At 31.2% G+C, this 7,937-nt stretch overlaps 1 long non-coding RNA gene across 1 annotated transcript; it reads right to left on the bottom strand.

The window, feature by feature from the left end:
• On the bottom strand, positions 1–4,949 carry LOC134690380 (uncharacterized). Its single transcript, XR_010101919.1, has 4 exons — positions 4,886–4,949; positions 2,185–2,260; positions 1,517–1,642; positions 1–134 (listed from the first exon to the last, which is right to left on the bottom strand). It is a non-coding gene; the product is annotated as an uncharacterized LOC134690380 (long non-coding RNA).
• Positions 4,950–7,937: the final 2,988 nt, after the last annotated feature.

Below are 7,937 nucleotides of genomic sequence, written 5' to 3'. Positions count from 1 at the left end.
ATTGCAGACCAGTAATTTGAAAAAACTTACAGAATTTCGTGTCCAATCAAATTGATCATTGGCTGAATTCTTAAAAACACATAATTCAGAAACTTGCTCAAATCCACAGCTGTAGCTTGTACTTCTACATAAATCTGTGCAAAAAAAGTTTATAGATTATAACTCAAATACACCAATTATATCAAACTTTAAAATTAAGTCGTGTTTTGGTTATGATAGCTTTTCCCTTCACTGTTATCGTATTGTTTTGTTCTGTTTTTTTTTTATCTATTTCGATACAATGACACTAATAATTCATTAATAAAAAAACAAATGATATGGGGTATCTTTTTATGACAAAAGGAAAACACATGCACAGCAACACCACACAAACAAATGAACAGCCTTTTTATTGCTGATTGCTGTTCTTAATCTCAACATCACAATGAGGACTTGAATATACACTCATCTCACTAAAAATTTTAAACGGCTCCTATCACCGGCTTGAGCGAAATTCTTTGCAACAATTATTTTGCTAGATTATCATTTTTTCAAAGTATGTTTTGATTGATTGATTGATTAGTTGCTTGATTAATTGATTGATTGATTGATTAGTTGCTTGATTAATTGATTGATTGTGTGTTTCACGCCGTTCTGAACACAATTGTGCTTTTTCATGGCGGTCACAATTTGTTGATGATGAAAGCCTCGGGGAATCTTATTCTAGTTAATAGATATCAAACAAAATATTACAAATGTGACATCATCTCTTGTACGTGTCTGTTTAAACATTTTATTTTCTACTCTGAAACCTAGCTCACAAAATTAAGAATAAGAGCTTTGTTGGTTTTTATTCAAATAAATGTATTTGAGTGAGATGATGAGTTCTAAAAAAATATTTTCCTTGTTATTTATCTAGAACAGCTGATTCACGGCCAAATATATTGTTAGTTGGTGCCTGATAAATTCCTTACAGACATTTTCCATACGTTATCAAAATGAACACAAATTAAAAGTATATGACACATGGAGGTATAGGAAAGTTGGTAGACCAAGGTTAAAGGGCGGGAATTCAAATACAACTTGAAAAAAGACAAATATACAGACACTGGGCAGTAAACCTAATCCTAAAACCCTCAATGACTACGTGAGCGTGAACATGAAGTTAGACCGAAGCCAAAAGCAACCGAGAAAAAAATCAAAATTCCCGAATCAGCAGCATCAAGAATGAAAATAAGACTTTACAAATGCCATGCATCTAAAGCGTTGTGTTTAATTAACCCTCAAAAAGACAGGGCACTTCCTATGTTATTTTTATACTTGAAATAAGGCTGTCGTCGTTTCATTGGTGTTCTTAGAAGTTCAGACAACACCATCTAAAGCAAAGGAAATCAGCAAAATTTTCTATTCTTTGCTAACAACATAACATTGTTTAATTTAATTAACAATATGATCTTTAATTCAAACACATGCCTTTGTTTTCCTCTTTTTGAATATTAGGGACAATAACCATCGCATGATTTATACGTTTACTCACATTTACAACATGGTTTGCCATGACAACACTTTCCTATATCTTTCCATCCTTCACCAAACGCATTATCACAAGGTGCGCCTTTTCTCCCACAGGTTCCATTTTTAGCCAGACAATTTCTAGTGAGTCCTAAAAAGTACAGTTTTTAAATGCAATGTGACATATGAGCTCCAAACTTTGCATTAATAAATAAGAAAATAGATTTCTAAACACAACAAGACTCAGCACATGGAAATACATAAACAAATGATATATTAGTACATTACTACAAGTTAACCGCAGAGGAAGAACTCCAATAGACTAACGACAGCACACTCGGACATCAAAAACAAAATATAAACAGCGAGTTTAAACTAAGCTACGCTTATGGCATTTTCGTACTGTATCTTTCAAACATCAACATTTGTCGTCTTTGGTTTTTATTCCACTTGAAATGTCCCATATCCTCTAAAGTATACAATCGCTGTTTACTTTGACATTTTCTAGGTTTCATTTATTGATTTAAAGTGGTCACATTAATACATTAATATGAAATCAGGTTCAAACCTAACGTTTATGCGGAATTGATTATGAAAAGCAGTAAAAAAATTCTTGTTTAGTTCTTCAGTGAACAAATTGTATAAGTAATGGGAGTATCTACCTGTCTACAATAAAACATACAGAGTACTTACTTTCGCCATGAGAAACAGGAATTGTGCAGAGGAGGATTACAATCAAATAACAAAATTTCATCATGACACTGTAATACTAAAATGAAAATTTGTAAACATCGATTATTGACTGTTGCCTTAAAGCTCATAAAATATGCTTATACAAAAGTTCGCACTCGCAATCAACAGCCGAACAGACGGGTTTGGTTTTCTAACAATCCAACTTGTACTTGAGGATGGAGTTAATTTTGACATCTTATACCTTCAGGTTTTTCACATCCAGCTTTTTACGGTAATATTTTTTATAAAGCACAATATTTCGGCATTCACCTCAAAAACTAACAAAACCTTTAAACAGGCTTATTCATAAGGGAAAGTAACGACATTGTTGTCAGGTCATTAAAGATTGCACATTTTTGCTTTAATATTAATTCATTTATTTTGGTTATTTGCATTAAAAACAATTATTCTTAAACCAGTTGTTGGCATGATACGAATTATGATCTTCTCATATATTTTATGATGGTATAATACTAAACCCCTAACGGGTGGGATTGTGCTTGCTTTTCATATGATGAAGACATAATCTTTCAATCAGTTTAATTGAGGTCTGGAACTGGCATGTCAGGAACTGCTAGTAGTCGTATGTTAATTTATATATCATTGTTACTTTGTGTATTTTCTTTTGTTACTTATTCTGACATCGGACTCGCACTATTTTAAACTGAATTTTAAAATGCGTATGGATGTGTATTTGTTTTTTCTCCATTGGCTAGAGATGTAGGGGGAGGGTAGAGATTAAAAAAAATACAGGTTTAACCCCACCACATTTTTGCACCTGTCCCAAGTCAGCAGCCTCTGGCATTGTTAGTGTTGTTTGATTTTTAATTTAGTTTTGTTTTTGATTTCGGAGTTTAGAATGACGTCCCTTATCACTTAACTAGTATACAATTTTTTTTTGCTATGGGGAGCCTGAAGCACGACACTGGATGCGGGATTATTTCGCTGCATTGAAGACACATTGATTACCTTCGGCTGTTGTCTGCTCTTTGATCAGGGTTTTGTCTCTTTGACACATTTCCCATTTCCATTCTCAACTTTACTGTTTTCTACAGTGCTATATGGTATAGAAATGTGCATTTGACTTTCCGTAAACCTAATTTTTGCTTATTTAAACAAAAAATCATTGCAATATATGTTTGCTGTCCAATATTCAAATGTCTGTATATGGTTTTAAATCAAGGCAAACAATATTTCTTAATCACATTTTCTGCGTTCTCTACCAACTCTTGTTCATTTATTTCAACCATAGGTTATTTTATTCTTATTTGTATGTTTGATATGAGTAATATATACTAGTCAACAAAAGAAACGATACACGACTTTGAAATAAAATTTATCAAAAAGTATTAAATGTAAAATAAAATGAGATACACTATTTTAAAAAGCTTTCATTTGCAATGTATGCACATGTGATAATGAAAATCAAAACTTGTCGGAAAGTATCTAAATTCCGTGTAAACGATCATAGGGTGCAAATTAGTTTTGCGGAAAGTTGAATAAAAAATCGACACATAATTTTTTAAGTACTGAATAAGATTTCAAATTTGTTTAAAAATATTCAATATGCTAATCAAGTTATGTTCATGTTGTAACTAATGGGTTGAAATATTGTTTTTTCAAATTTTTTTGGGAAAAAAGTGTTTTTTGAAATCTCAAAAAATGCAAAAAAATAATTTTTGATTTTCGTCTCAAATCAATGCTTTAGATATGAAAACAACACACAGTAAATTTGAAACCTTTCAGATTAGTTTTAAGATTGTTACCGCTCTACAGATACTGTCTATGGTAAATCAGTTGATAATGTATACATTTTAACGATTTCTCGAGGGCCGAACTGTGCTTCTCAAATAAACGAAGAAACTGTATGATTTTTAAAAATAAATTGATGGCAAACACTGTCTTTACCTTTAAATGAGGGGTTGGCATCATTAGTTGGAACTTCTGTTTTTAAAATTGTGGTTTTATGTAAATTTTGTAAAAAAAAAAAAAATCGCGAAAAAACGTCACAAAAGCAAAACAAATATTTTTTTTAACGGATTTACATTTCCATAACGATTAAGTATAACTTCCTTCAATATTGGTCAAATGAACGGAAACTTTATCTTTAATTTGAAAAAATTCTGGTATCGTTTCTTTTGTTGACTAGTATAGTTATAATGTAGCTGACTTATTTTCGTGTAGGGTTGGTTATTTAAGGCTGTTCGATTGTTTATAATTTCATATATCCCCTTCATTAAAATTTGGTGGATAGATGTCTCATTGTCAATCATACCACATGTCCTTATTTTAATATAAATCAAATATCTCTTTAAACGTTTAAAAAATGATGAATTTTTTCCCAAGGTGTAGAATAGAGAGAAAAAACTACCACGTCAGCTTTCTATTTCAGCGAATAAAAACAGATAACATAAGTACATAAACTAAAAACAACAAAAGTACAAAACAAAAATTGTATCAACATAAAGAAACTTAAGGACGGACAACATTTAATAAAACGGGTTAAGAAAAGTATCAATTGTGTCAATCATCTTACGTTCATTGACAAATTGAATATTTTGTTTTTAGTTTCTTAAAATCGTAGCAAACATCATACATGACATGAACTAACAATTTCAGATCAGACGCATTTTCGTTTCTTAGAAAATAAATGTACACTCACCACAATGCGTAGTAGCAGGCCTAGTGATAATAAGATAACTGTTTAGATGAACTAGCTACTTAAATAGCAGATGCAATTAGTGTTTTTAATCGAAGAATGCTGTAGGTTTGAAACAATCATCAGTGATATATGTAGTGTAGCTTTGTTTAAGCGTGCAACATCTTTAATATTATGTAAATCATTTGCAATTATTCAAATATATTTCACATCTGCGAGGTTTTAACTGTACATGTAATCTTTCAAGCAGAAAGACAATATCAAAGTATGTATTATTTTAAAATCCACAAAATGTTAATACAGTCACATTTGTACCCAATTTTACGTTTTAAGGAACAAGTTTGTATTACAAGTCCAGTTGACGGTGCATGTCAAATCATGGAGGGAAATAAAATAGTCCACTTTTTTCTGAAGTCTTGACTATTCTTGTTTGATTAAAAGTTTATGCTGAATTGAAACATATATATAGATTTAAAAAAATCCTGCATCCTTTTCGGGATATCAATCCAGGAAAGTGGGAGGTTATTTTAGTTACTGGAAGTGGTGCGGTCTTGTTAAAACAGCAAACAGAAAGAAGACAAAACTGTTTTGACTTCAGGGTTAGGTAACTTTTTATTCCTCGTAGCTTGACCACTTTTTCTCAATTTAATCACAGAATTACATATTATAACATAATGTTTTTCCATGGAGCATTTTTTATTTATTTATTTTCAAAGATCAGCTATCTTGCATGTAAGGCTATGGAGCAGTTTACAAGACTGCAACCAACATAGGGTATTTTTTTTATATGTTCACTGAAATGAAGTGGCTCATGTGTCCCAAGAATAACAAAACATGATAATTTTAGGACCTTTTAGAAAGAAAAAATCATAAGGTATCAAGTTACGCTGACAAAATTAAAATCTGCAACTTTAAGGGTCGTTTAAAAACGTTATACTCTCTACATTAGTTGATTTGTTGATTGATTGGTATTAAACGCCACTTGCAGCACTATGTTTCGTGGCAGTCAACCATCGACATGCGATGTGACAACTGACAATTCTTTTTCAATTAAGATTGGAGCCGAGCGCAGCTGGCATGTGAAGGAATTAAGTTCACTCTTGAAAAGCTATTGATGCAGAAGTTTTACTACCTAGACCACTAGGTAAACTCTGATTTCTACATTGTTAGATAAGATTAGACTAATTTAATTCAAGTTATGATATTGCATATATCAAGGCAATGGTATATCCATTGTTATGTTTGGCCCATTGTGAAATCTTAAATGTGTAAAAAAAAACTGGTGCTTATGTAAAGTTTACATTATACATGTTCAGGAATCGACGAAATTACTGTCGTCTCTGACCTTGGTCAGTAAATTGTTTTAATTCGTCCAATTGCTACAGTGTCGGGATGAAATTTAAATCAGAGGAATCGACCAATATATAACAAACATTTATTGTAGATTCATTTATTTTCGTGTGTACCAATACTCATGGATTGAGGAAGATTTGCAATTTCGTTGATATTTGATTCCGTGGTTTTCCAGAAGTCTGCATTTACTCATCATGTAGTAAATTTGCAATTCGTTGAACATCTAAATTTGTTGTTTACTAAGGATTTTCTTACCCCAGGAGTAGATTACCTTAGCCGTATTTGGCACAACTTTTTGGAATTTTGGGTCCTCAATGCTCTTCAACTTTGTAATTGTTTGGCTTTTTAACTATTTTGATCTGAGCGTCACTGATGAGTCTTATGTAGACGAAACGCGCATCTGGCGTATAAAATTATAATCCTGGTACTTTTGATAACTATTTCCTTTTTCCAAAGAAATCCAAGAAAATTGATATCATTACATACAAAGAGCATGTTGTTTATCGAAGAGATGATACAATTTATGGACCACCGATTTCTGATCCTGTGATCCTTCCGTAATTCAGTAATATGATACATTGTCCTTACATACAAAGAACATGTTGTTTATCGAAGAGATGATAAAATTTATGTACCAACGATTTCTGATCCTGTGATCCATCCGTTATTCAGTAATATGATATGTTCTCCTTACATACAAAGAACATGTTGTTTATCGAAGAATTGATACAATTTATGGACCACCGATTTCTGATCCTGTGATCCATCCGTTATTCAGTAATATGATATGTTCTCCTAACATACAAAGAACATTTTGTTTATCGAAGAGATGATAACATTTATGGTTCATTCTAACAAATATATTTACTTTAAATTGATGTTAAGTATCGTTTACAGAAATTGTGTTCTTTCATTAATTTGGTAGTATTATTTTGTTAAGATTTTTTTATAGAAGTATTTTTCGTTGAATTCGCAAGTTAAGGCTAATTAAATTACTTAAATCACGAATTATGCAAAAATAATTTGTAACAGACTTTCTTTTTCTTCGTTTATCAAATTGATTATGCAAATTATGTACATCTGGATGTTGCACCTGTTACATCTCGAAAATCTTGTTCAAACTTTAATTATTACGTCTTGATCAAAATGTCTTAAAAGAGTAAATATAATACATGTAAAGTGTAATTATATATTTTTCTTTGTAGTCAAGACTGATATGTGAAAATCTTAATACGTATTTTAATGAGGGCCCTCATGGGGTTTTTGATTATGTGATTACTTGGCCGTTTTTTTAATGATTATTTGATTATTAAGCCAAATATTTCATGATTATTTGATTACCTAGGACTGTATTTTTAGTTTATGATTATTTGATTACTAAATATAAGCAAATATTTAATGAGTATGTGATTATATTGGCAAAAAAATGGTGATTATGTGATAACTAGGACCCCCCATGAGGGGCCTCTTTAATACTTCTTTATTGGATTAGGGAAAAAAATGTCTGTTGATGATACAAGGTATGAAAGAAAGATTTCTGAATCTGTGATCCTTTTTTATAATTGGTAATATTATATATCGTCCTTACACTCATAGGACATGTGGTTTATAGAAGTTGAGATCATTCTTTCACGAGTTAAACTATTGATATAAACATTTAAGCCTGCTATAGACACAAAGTATGATTAAAGAAACTATGATC

The sequence above is a fragment of the Mytilus trossulus genome, chromosome 11, assembly GCF_036588685.1.
Source record: "Mytilus trossulus isolate FHL-02 chromosome 11, PNRI_Mtr1.1.1.hap1, whole genome shotgun sequence".
Classification (NCBI taxonomy): Eukaryota; Metazoa; Mollusca; class Bivalvia; order Mytilida; family Mytilidae; genus Mytilus; species Mytilus trossulus.
This window is presented reverse-complemented; position numbering and strand designations above follow the sequence as displayed.